The sequence below is a fragment of the Lygodium microphyllum genome, chromosome 22, assembly GCF_053477565.2.
Source record: "Lygodium microphyllum isolate KBCC chromosome 22, Lygodium_microphyllum_v1.1.10, whole genome shotgun sequence".
NCBI classification, from domain to species: Eukaryota; Viridiplantae; Streptophyta; class Polypodiopsida; order Schizaeales; family Lygodiaceae; genus Lygodium; species Lygodium microphyllum.
In genome coordinates this window covers 107,500,009-107,512,226 of record NC_141156.1, presented here as the reverse complement: position 1 = coordinate 107,512,226, position 12,218 = coordinate 107,500,009, and the positions used below count along the sequence as shown (strand labels likewise).

Sequence of the window (12,218 nt, the reverse complement as noted above, 5' to 3'; positions counted from 1 at the left end):
GAAGGAATAAATATTTATTATTGTTTAAAATTGATACGGCATCTATTCCCTCCTTGTATGCCGCTATAACGCATTACCTCTTGGTAGAAGAGACTGAATCCGGACTATCAAAATTAGAGAAAATGAAAATTAGACAGTGGGCTTTGAAATTTGCTTTGATCCTAGGAACACCATATTGGTAGGGATTTTATGATATCTATTACTGATGTCTTATGTCTAATGAGGTTCCATTCATTTTGGAAGAGTGCCATGACTCTGCTTACAGAGGACATTTTGCTGGGCAGCTTACAGCACAAAAAGTTTTGAGAGTAGACTATTGGTGGCCGTCCGTTTTCCAATATGCATTCCAATATGTTAAGAGATGCGATATTTGTCAACAACATGAAAATAGGGAGAATAGTAAGTGACTACTCACTCCTATTATGACTATACTTCCATTCGAGAAGTGAGGCATAGATTTTGTGAGTCCTATTACCCCATCATCAACTACACAAAAGAGATATATTATTGTGGCAACTGACTACTTTACAAAGTGCGCAAAAGCACGAGCGACGAGGAAGAACGATGCAAAGAAGACACCCAATTTCCTATCAGAGCAGATTATATGCCAATTTTGTCCGCTAAAGGAATTAGTATTGGGCCATGGAACCCATTTCCTAAACAAAGTGATTAAATTTTTTACTGAAGTATTGCAAATTAAGCACAACAAAACAACTCCTTATAACCCACAAGTGAATGGGAAGGTTGAAAGTACTAACAAGTAGCTTGTGGGTATTCTATCAAAAATAGTGTTCGAAGAGAAGGGAGACTGGGATAAGAAATATTATATGGCAGTGTGGGCATACAACATGATGTTTAAATGATCCACTGGCCACATCACGTTCAATCTAGTCTATGGGGAGGAGTGTGTTTTGTCTTTAGAGATTGAGTTTCCGACCATAAGATCTACAATCAATCATTCTTTGGGTGATGGGGATGCCCTCTTTGAGTGCTCTGGCCCACTTGGATAAATATTGGGCTATTTAGGAACCTTCAAGAGTCAAAAGGGGTTGATGGGGCGGCTCATTCCTTATTTGGAGCACCCATACTTGGAGTAGAGATATCATCAAGGGAAGTTTATTTGGTGGATTAAAGGATATAAAGTGATTGAGCATGAGGATGGATCATTTGTCTAGGAAATCAAAGTCTTCTATCATCACTGCTTATGAATTCTGAAAAGCATCCCTATGATATTCAATGAAGAACGTGTGATGGAGCCTTCAATACATCCTCTGAACATGCTAAATTTTGATTATCATAATTAGGAGTAGGGGTAATGATGGCTATTGTGCATACCCATTGTGGACGTACATAAGGCACTTTGATGGAGCATCTAGGGGTCCCAACAAGAAAGAGATTGTAGGGGTAGTTATTCGAGATCCCCAATGCAGAGTCGTAATGAAATCAGGTGTTTATCTCGGGGTTGGATTTACCAATAACATGGTGGACTACAAAGCTTTAATCATGGGGTTTAATAGTGCTAGTAAAGGTAATATTTGTCAGTTGTTAGAAAGGGGGATTCCCGATTGGTATTGAACCAACTAAATGGGACATAGACAATTTGAAATCCTATTATTTTTATGTATTATTGTACTACTATGACCATGGTCGATGGGTTTGAGCGAGTGTCTCTTCAGCTAGTTCCATATTTTTAGAATCAGTTTATGGACTCATTAGCAAACTTTGATTATGAAGAAGGCCTTTTTTCCAACTACAATCCTGGTTTGAATATCTCTATGGATGATGATATAGGACCCATGCAATTATGGGGGCTTTTATCAGAACATGCCCTATGTGGCAGGCGATGGTTAGTAGTATGGGTGATGCAAAGGGTGGCTAGGGCCCATTTGCCTTTGTTATCTTGAACCCATAGGTTGGTTAGATGACATGTTATGCGTACACCTCTTGCTATTTATGCAGGAGGTATGGGTTATAATTTGATGAATTTATTTTATGGCAAGAGCCATATTTCCTCCTTGGTATGAAGCAACTTGTCGTATATTAATAAGATTTTACAAGGGGAGATATATATGAGCTAGCTTTCTTGATTTCCTTAGGCCAAGAAGGCCGATTGTTTTTAAGGGTTTTGATACTTGATTTCTGTTAGGCAAAGAGGGTTGGTTTTGTTGAGTTTAAATGTCTTATTTCTTTAGGCTATGAGACCAAATTTTGTTAGGAGTGAGCTATGTTATTTCCTTAGGCCAAGAGGTCCATATGTCTCTTTGGTGTAGGTATGTTTAATGGTTTTCTGTGTTAGTGATTGCATCATACAGGTTGACGAGGTCACTAGAGGGAGCCTTTGCTACGAAGAAGCTTCTTGTGGCCATTCCAAGTGGTTTTGTCCCCTTTCCAAGTATTTTTCCCTTAATCAGATAATAATATATGTGTATGTAAGGGTTACTTTCTTTTCGTTTGTTAGGGACCGAAAATCAAGGCATGAAGTCCCAAGTTTAGGTTAGATATATTTGTGGGAGATTTGAGCAGTTGTTGCCTTCTGCAAAGGCATTGTCAAGCATTGAAAGACCTATTTTAGAAGGCAATCCTAGTGACTCTCTTCTACTGACCTACTAGGTGGCCGTCCTAGGAGTTTGTGTTAGTTGTGGGCACTTAAAAAAGTCAGCTAGAACAAATATATGCAAAGAAGCAAAATCTTGGAAAGTTGAAGAATAAAAATATATAGAGACATGTAAAAAGAGGCTCTAACCCCTATAAAAATAGAAAAGTAAAGAAAGACAAATCCTTCAATAAGTGTGAATCGCCTTGCAAAGGCCTGGTAGGTTCTCGGGGAAGTTACTATATGTGTATTCTCTATATCACATGCGTTCAAGGTCTATTTATAAATATCCATATCTATGAGTTTTTTCTAAATAAAGCATAACCCTTTTCTATTCAATCTATAAATAACCCATTTATATTACACCCTTCTGTATTTAAAAATGGTATGTTAAAAATACCTTATTTTGAATCCACGTGATGCATACATATATCCATAAGTGACTTACCTCAGGGTAGGTTCCTTGGGAGGACGAGACAAGACCTAGGACTGATGCCTTGTCTTCCTAGGGATGGCATCTAGCTGAAAAAAATAAAAATAAGAGCAGGTTGGAGAAAAAATAAAAGTGAGTGTCAAAAAGGGAAAAATTATTTAGTGTCGCCTCGCAAGGGCTTGGTAAGTTTCTGGATACCAAGACAGGACCTGAGGCCGATGCCCTGTTATTCTTGGGTCCTTACGCTTAGTTCCCTCCTTTTTACACACGAGAGTATGGAAAAACAAAGGCCTAATAGAAAAATGTGCTGAAAGATAATATTTCTTAATCATGCTATAGGAGTCCTCACCTAGTAGGAGCTCCTGGTTGAGTTGTCCTTCGTTAGGTAAGTAGTTTAGACCGCCACTTAGGATTACCCCTCTTATAGTTATTTTTAGCGTGGCCATTTTGGAGTAGTTGGTTACTGACTAACTTTGGGCTTTCTGTTAGATTATATTAGGCCTACTCCTTGTGGATTTTATTCCTTGGTTTTGTCAAGGGGTAGGGTGAAAGTTGCGATATGGTTTGTTGTGTATTTTTTGTATCAACTTGACGCTCTTTGTGGTTGTGGTTATGTGTAGATTTATTCCTCTCACCAATGAGAAGCGATTTTCACTTTTTTAATGTTGGATCATTATGAATAATAAAAAATCTTTGATTGGTTGCTTGATGTTTTACCAAACACTTGTCAGGAGCGCCTGATTGTTGTGAAAATAGTGTGATTATCAAGCTTGTGATTGAAAGTGTTTTTCCCAAGAAACTAGATGAGTTGATTACTAAAAATTACTATTTGAACTCTTGGAAAGTGATAAAAATTCGTGAATTTTTTTTGGTTTTATGAAGTGTAAGCACATGAGCTAGATAGGGTTTCGCTAGCTTTCTGGGGCCTACAAGAAACCTTTTCTTAGTCAAGTTGTTGATGAATGATCAAATAGAGCATTGTTGTAACTATGTGAGAGCAACAAAAGAAACATCAAAATTTTATTGCAACTTGAGGCATAGGTTGGGCAAACCACTTGACCCAATAGGAGAGTAAACTAGCTATGTTGATACCACCATTGGCTAGTTAGACTAGTGAAAGTCTAAGTCAAACTATGCGAGCTATCAAAATGAGCATTGACCATGGGTATCATAGACACCACCTGTTGCAATGAGTTAGTCCTCCATAGTAGTGTTGACAAACTCCCCTTAATGGGGCCCAAGGTTGTAGAGGTTCAAGAGGTACAAACTGTAACATTCTGATTTAGCACTCGTGAACCCTCTTATATGGTCATAAGGATAATCATAGGGATACCATGGTTTTCAAATTAGATAATGGCAAAAATATTTTTGATTTTCCCTTATCCCCCCCCAGTCGACTATCGTGTTGGAGGGGGAGGGGGAATAGAAGGTATGTGAAAGCTCCTCGGTGGAGCTCACAGGTGATAAGTTGCTATGGCCGTTGCCACACAAGGGAGGGAGGATCCCCCTCCCCTTACCTATATAAATTAGGGGGGTGCAAGCAGAGAGGAGGACGAAAGGCTCTGCGCAGGAGTGAGAGAGGTGAGGGCGCTGTACTGCCATAGTGCAAAATTTGGCCGCCATAGAACGGTAGAAGATGCTGCCGCCTACTGTAAACAGTGAGGGAGGAGACAAGCATTGACTGTCGTGCAGGTGAAGGGAGTCGCCGCCAGACTACTGAGAGGGTGAGGAGGGGCTCTCTGCGCCACCGCCTGAAGCCATAGGCCACGCTGCCCCTTGGCCATCGTATCATCGCCTGGGGGAGTCATTTCCCCCCCCCCCCCCACGTGCCTTTCCAGGAAGCTCCTTGGAGACTTCCAAGGATTGGGCCTCCTAAGCCCCCTTTCCTGTGGCTTAAGACTACTCCCCCCCCCCCCACAAATTCCCTCCTAAAACCTCCATAAGCCCTTTTTCTCGATTTGTGCGTGTCATCCTTGTGCAGGGGCCATGCTAATCTTCTCTATATCGTTCCAGTTTTATCAGATGTCTCCAAGACAGGACATCCAAGCTACCAACGATAGACAGAAGGCATACGCGGATTCAAAGCGTCAAGATAGAATCTTCGAGGAAGGAGATATGGTCTTCATTTGCGTATGCCCAAAGAAGAGTTCCTTTTCCTTAGGAGATTTCAAGAAGCTAAGTCCAAGGTATTGTGGACCGTACAAGATCCTCAAGTGCCTAGGACCTAATGCTTATAGATTGCAACTCCCTGAGTACCTTAAAGTTCATAATGTATTCCATATCATTCTATTAAAGAAGTATGTACTTAATCCTAACCATGTACTTGATGACCAATAAGTTGTAATGCCTAGTCAAGGAGTCCTTGAACTAAGGCCTCACTGGATCTTAGATATTAGGGAGAGACAACTGAGATCCTGAACCTTGAGAGAATTCATCGTCTAGTGGAAAGACTATCCCAAAGAGGATGCCACTTGGATAGATGAAGGCACTCTCAACCATCAATATCCCCAATTTATCTCGAGATGAGGACATCTCGATTCGTCCAAGGGGGAGAGAATGTAACATTCTAATTTAGCACGCGTGAATCCTCTTATATGGTCATAAGGATAATCATAGGGATACCATTTTGTTTGAATTAGATAATGGCAAAAATCTTTTTGATTTTCCCTTATCCCTCCCCCAGACGACTGTCGTGCTGGAGGGGGAGGGGAAATAGAAGGTATGTGAAAGCTCCTCAGTGGAGCTCGCAGGTGATAAGTCACCATGGCCGCTGCCACGCAGGGGAGGGAGAATCCCCCTCCCCTTACCTATATAAATTAGGGGGGTTGCAAGCAGAGAGGAGGACGAAAGGCTTTGCGTAGGAGTGAGAGAGGTGAGGCTGCTGTACTGCCGTAGTGCAGAATTTGGCCACCATAGAACGGTAGAAGATGCTGCTGCCTGCTGTAAAGATTGAGGGAGGAGACAAGCGTTGGCTGTCGTGCAGCTGAAGGGAGTCGTCGCCAGACTACCTAGAGGGTGAGGAGGGGCTCTGTGTGCCGCCGCCTAAAGCTGTAGGCCATGTTGCCCCCTGGCCATCGTGTCACCGCCTAGGGGAGTCATGCCCCCTCCCCCCCCCCCCCCCCCCCACGTGCCTTTCCAGGAATTTGAAGCTCCTTGGAAACTTCCAAGGATTGGGCCTCCTAAGCCCCCTTTCCTGTGGCTTAAGAATCCCCCCCCCCCACGAATTCCCCCCTAAGACCTCCATAAGCCCTTTTTTTCCCCCCCTTGATTTGCCATTAAAGGGCTTCCAAGTGGCCCTTAAGCCCTTCCTTCCACCCCCTCAAAAATTTCCCCCCTAAGGGATCCTAAAGTCCCCTTTGGCCTCCCCAATATTCGACTTGAAGGGGCCTTCAAATGGCCTTAAGTTTTTTTTTCTTTCCCCATACAAAAAGTCATTCTTAAAGCCCCTTGGTACCCTTTGTTCCCCCCACATGGAAACCCACTCTTAAGGATCTTCTACACCCATTTCCCCCTTTTCCGAGGTTCTTTTGGAAACCCTAGCTACGAGGGTTGGTATTCCCTTCCCCCTCAGGATTCAAGAAAAAGCCTCCTTTCCATGGCCTTAAAGAAGCCTTACCTTCGAAAGACCGTTTAAAACCCTCCCAAAGTTTAAGCACCCCCTTTTTCGTGAAATCCCTACTTCAAGGAGGAAGCCTTCTAAAACTGCTTGCGACAGATGGTGCAAGTTATCACAAAGGGAGCTACGGTGGAATTTCAAAAAAGAGTTGCAAAGCTGTATCCACGACGGAAAGGCTACATTCGCGATGCCCCCTAAGAAAGCCCAAGGCGCAATCATAGGAGGATCATCTCCTAGCATCCACGTGGACATCTCACCCCAACTCCAGGTTTTCCTTCCTAATTTTTATTTTTCGTTGTTATAATTCAATCATGCGTAGATAATTTTTGGAGATAAGATGCAATTTCCGTCTTGAATACTTTGATTAATTTAAAAGAACTAGCTTATGACGAAGGAATTTAGTCATTAGTATTTTCAATAAAATAAACAAAAATAAAGTGAGCAGAAAATTGATACACAATTAGTTTTTGTGCATTTCAATGAATTGAACTTAGATTATTGTCCATATTTACAAAACGAAATTAAGATAATGCACTCCGTTTAGGCATGGAAGTATAAAATTTCATCTCACATTATTAGGCCATATTTTCTTCGCAATAAGTCATCATGAGAAGTGCTAATAACCCATAGGGAATTGCAAGGCATGAAATGATTCTTACGTTGCATAACTCTAGTCAATTATTGTTTTTCAACTGCATAATTACTAATAAAAGGTTGCTTGTTTAGCATGAATCTTGTTCGCAAGTTATAAGATGATTAATTGGAATTAGGTTATAACCTAACCTATGCTTGATCTTAAATCGATAAGTTAGGGTTGAAAAATAAAATTACGCGTAGACAACGAGACATGTGTTTATGGAAATGATAATGTAATTATCTTCAAGAATTAAACAAATTGGCATAAACCTAAACACCAAAACCCGCGGAGTACTCATTTTAGAAAGAGTTAATTCAATTCCAATGAACTCACTAGGATTTAATACGTGACCTAGTCACATGTATTGCTAAAACGGAAACTCCTATACCCTAAATACTTGCCCACATTCACCGAATATAGGGACAACAGAACATACTTGAGAAGTGATCTAGGGTTTATTCCTAAGAATCTTTCACTAAAAAGATGGAACTTGGAACCCTAGGACTGACAACGTTAGCCTAATGTAATCAGGCACATATTGTTTCGTGACTCCATTTGATGAGTAGAATAGTTTCATAGTTCGATGCGACACTTGTGCAACAACTGCAGAGTCGTATGATCTTGTGATTGGATCACAAGGGAATGGTCAATTCTCGGAATAAGGTTGGCAGGTCCTTACACAAGTTCTCTTGCAAGAGGATGAATAATCATCCTAATATAGTATCTTTCTTGAGTAAAGATAATTGCTTGGAAGCAAAAGACCAGCCGATAAATTGGAATAATCTATGAACTTAAGGTTTGACCAAGTCGGGTTAATAGGATATGCCCTAACCCAGGATATAAGGGATCTTGCCAAGTCACAAGTCATCCCGGATCCAGGCTAGACGTATTCGAAAGGAAGGATTCATTCCTTAGCAGTTGGCCAACAATAAACGACCAATGGAAATGTTTGTGCTTGTTACAGATTTAAGAGCACTGTTTTGCTTTGTTTGACCAATGAATTAAAGGATAAATGGATATCTAATGCTTTAGGTTGAAGGCCTCAAGGGAGAGGCAGCTTCAGTTATCCCCGATTGCCTACCTGACCCTTACCAAGGGGATTGTTAACCGTGCCAGGAAGGTGGACCAAACCCACCGCGATAGGTCTCTCCGTTGAGCGCTACTTGGAGTAGGAGGACGCTTGGGTGCTAGAGGGGCTCTGGTCGTAAATCCCTCGCCTTCCGGGCCCTGCAGAAGAGGCTAACGTGACTCGGGATTGGATCTTGAGGCCCGCATACTAGACTACGGGGGTAGAATCTTGGATTAGTGATCCCTGTGGATTGCTGGATAGCCTTCTGGTGGATTGTGAATAAGCCTATGGGCTGGACTTTATGTATTTCAAAGATAAATATGATAACCTATTAAAAATGGAATATATTTGACATTGTTTTTCTATGTCAAGTGATATGACTATGTGAAGGAACCAGTGCCTAACAGGTTAATTAAGAAAGTTGATTGATACACGACCAACTAAATGTGTTAGGCAATTAAATAACTAAAACAACTGGAGGAAAGTGCGGTGGATGTGACCATAGGTCCGTCCTACGGATGGGTGGTCCCGGTTGGCCGTGAACTTTTCTCAAATCACAATGGACAGCAGGAATATCATTAAAGAACACGAACAACAAAAGTGTTGACTTAGAGTTATGACTGATCCCAATTTACGCTGTTTTAGGGGAACGGAATGGGACTATGCCTTATGGCAGAGAGGTTGAGCTTCGCATCCCTCTCGTTTCCCATTCTCCTTGAACCAAGTGCAGCGTGAATCCACTTCAGACCTGGCATTTATGCGTAAAGTAGTTCGCTTGGGTTTGACGTTAGTTGCCATTAGGAAATGACCAATAGAAAAACCCTAATTCAGGTTGGTCCTAAGTGGGGGTCCTAAGTGGGAACAGCCAGAATACTTCCGCTACATGGCAGACACGGAGAGTCCTAGATCGCAAACCCCGTAACATTCCATGGGAGTGCCGGGCAGAGCCTTCTAAATATACTTTTCGATACACTGCTAAGACGTGTCGTGAAGATAACAGACATGTAGACACGTTACACAAACCGAGGTAAGAAAGGACATTACACCCATGTTTAGTTCAAAGAAATTTACTATTATTACAAGCCCTAGAGATACATTGAGTTGATTTTATCACAAAGGGCTATTGGTAGATCTTAGTAGTCCGTTTAGAGGGCCTAGAAAGCTAGTTTGGGGACTCTTGGAGACAAAGTTTCAACCAAATTGTAACTATGGGCGATAAAGACTAAAGTGCCTTCAGCATCCACTTATCCCATCCTCTTAAGTCACATACAATTTGTAACCTTCTGATCAAGACTTAAGTTGGTAGAGGTTCTCTATCACCTCACGACTTCCAACACCTTGAGACTTAGGATTTGAAGCTCCTCTCATCTAAGAGACACCCACTTGAGGTGTGTGGGGGATTCAAGGCCTAATCCGATCCAAACCAAGATAGACTTAGTGGAATCAAGCGTTGCCTAAGAGCCTCAACAACCATGTCGCAAGTGATGAGAAACCAACCATTTTTAGAGAACACCTTGGCCTCTAGATTCCAACTAGTGATGATCCCTGACCACCGCACATTGAGAGCTTCATTATCCAATGACAACACCTAGAATTTGACCAAAAGCGAGACACGTCTAGAAAGCATGAACCCAAGTGGGGAAAGTTTGAGTGTGAGAACAACCCAAGTGAGTATTAAGGAATTTGTGAGCTAAACAAAACTTTGAATAAAATTGAATCAGTGATACCACACACATCTGAGTAAGAAATAGGGATAGTCTATAATCTTATGACCTTGAGAAAGGAAGGGAGTACAGCCATGCGCAAGAAAAGAATATTTATTAGGGCAAGAGACTAGATAATTGGCCATTTGAGAAGTGATAAGGTGATAGAAAACTGTACTAAGAGGCACCAAGGACTTCCTAGGGATTAAAATATTATAAAGCCATTGAGAGGGTGCATGTCCTTGACCTAGACCCTACAACCAACAGAGGTAATAAAGAAAGGAACCTAAATGACAAGAAAGGAACCTAGAGAAGGTTAGTGGACACATAAAAACCTTGAAGAGAACTACAATACAAAATAGAAAAGAGACTCAAAGTGCCATCCCATCTAGGGTTGCACGGCAACAAGGTAAAAGCACTTGCAGGGTGCTAATGCTAAGACTCATTGGCTAGAAGCAAAGAGTATTCCAAGCTTCCAAAGAATCCCTATAGGAACCCCTAGCACCTTATCTAGGCTCATTAGCCTCATTCAAATGCTTGTCACACAAGAACACCTGGAAGCCATGGTAGAAAAAAGTTCAAAGAATGACTCCTTGGAGTGCAATGCGATGGAGTTTCCAATTGATATTCAGCATTATGTTATTCTATGACTAGAATACTCTTGTTAAACATAGAGGAAGAGAGATAGAAGAAATCATAGCAAACATAGATGCAGAAAGCAAACTCAGAAGGGACCTCATGAGGCAAGTTGCAAGATTCACACACAACCTACAAGTAGACAAGTGAAGAAAGGAGACCAAACTAGGACAAATATAGTGCATCTTGGATCTGGTAGGAGGAACCACCACAGGAGAAGAGGTAGGAGAAGCAGAAACACTTGATACATACCTTGGCCCATCCAAGCTCTTGCTCAAGAGATTACTAGACCGCATGTCAATAGACAAGGGTAATGTTGCACCAGCTACAACACACTTCTGACGACTAGCTTGGAAGTAGTACCCAGGGATAGGAGCTAGACCATTGACTAGTTTTCTACCTTTACAAAAAAAAGATGGATGCAATAGTGCATCCTAGAGAGTCAAATTTTGAGAGCCTTTTTTTTACATATATTACAAGTGATTAGGCCTATAAATAGCCACATTGACAAATTTTCTTAATTGAGAAAGAAATCTTATAAGCACATCTAAAGCAATGATAAAAATCTCATAAAAAGCTCAAGTCCAAAATCATGTTTACTTCATGAAACATATATGAGAGTTTTTTACACTTTTATACAATATTTAATGTGCAATTTTCACATTCATTTAAATGCGCTTTGACTTGGAGTTTTTGCATGCTATTTCAAGTGACTATAAATATGTTTTAGGTTAAAGAAAGCCATAGAGCTAGTGGCTATTAGACATGTGGCTCTAGCTATAAATCTACAACCAATAGCTCCTTGCTATTTTTCTACCCTTTTTGTGTATGCATCGGGTTGAAAGTGATATTTACAAATTGAATGTACATATTGAGAAAAGGTTATACACATTAATGTAGATTGAGAAAATCAAATGTAGATTGAGAATAACTAGCATCACTTGAAATATATTTTAGGGTCCCAAACATAATCAATTAATCGTAGTAAATTAAATCATGGTTAATAAAGGGCTACATGCCCTAAGATGAAAGGCAAGGAGAAGAACTTGGGCAGGTAGTTTTCTAGTAAAAGGAATTAAGGTGCTTCTTCTCTCTTTCTCTCTCAGTTTATGTATTACATATTTGGTGGGGACAACTCCCCAATCTCCATTGTCCCCACAAACCCCATAATCTCTCGTGCAAGATGAACTTATGTATATAAAAATGGAGTTACCAATGTATATGGAGTAGATGACGAAAACAATCACTTCTATGTTGCAACAAATCACATATTGTTAGACTTTCTTAATTAACAACAACAATAATGGTGAGTACAAATCCATGAGTTTGATCATGATTTTTTAATGCCTTATGGCTTTCACCACTTGGACAATGTTTTGGGATACCATGGCTAGATAGAATATCAAAAAATATGAGAAATGAGAAGATTTCTTGAAGAATTTGGGACCATATGATGAACTCAATAAGTGACTATGTAGTAAAAGAAAATTGGACTCACCAAAAAGTTTCATCCGTGAGACATTTTATAGAC

At 40.8% G+C, this 12,218-nt stretch overlaps 1 non-coding gene across 1 annotated transcript; it reads right to left on the bottom strand.

Moving 5' to 3' along the window:
• Window positions 1–4,965: 4,965 nt before the first annotated feature.
• LOC148017486 (U6 spliceosomal RNA) lies at window positions 4,966–5,066 on the bottom strand. Its single transcript, XR_015687994.1, has one exon. It is a non-coding gene; the product is annotated as a U6 spliceosomal RNA (small nuclear RNA).
• Between the last annotated feature and the right edge of the window lie 7,152 nt (window positions 5,067–12,218).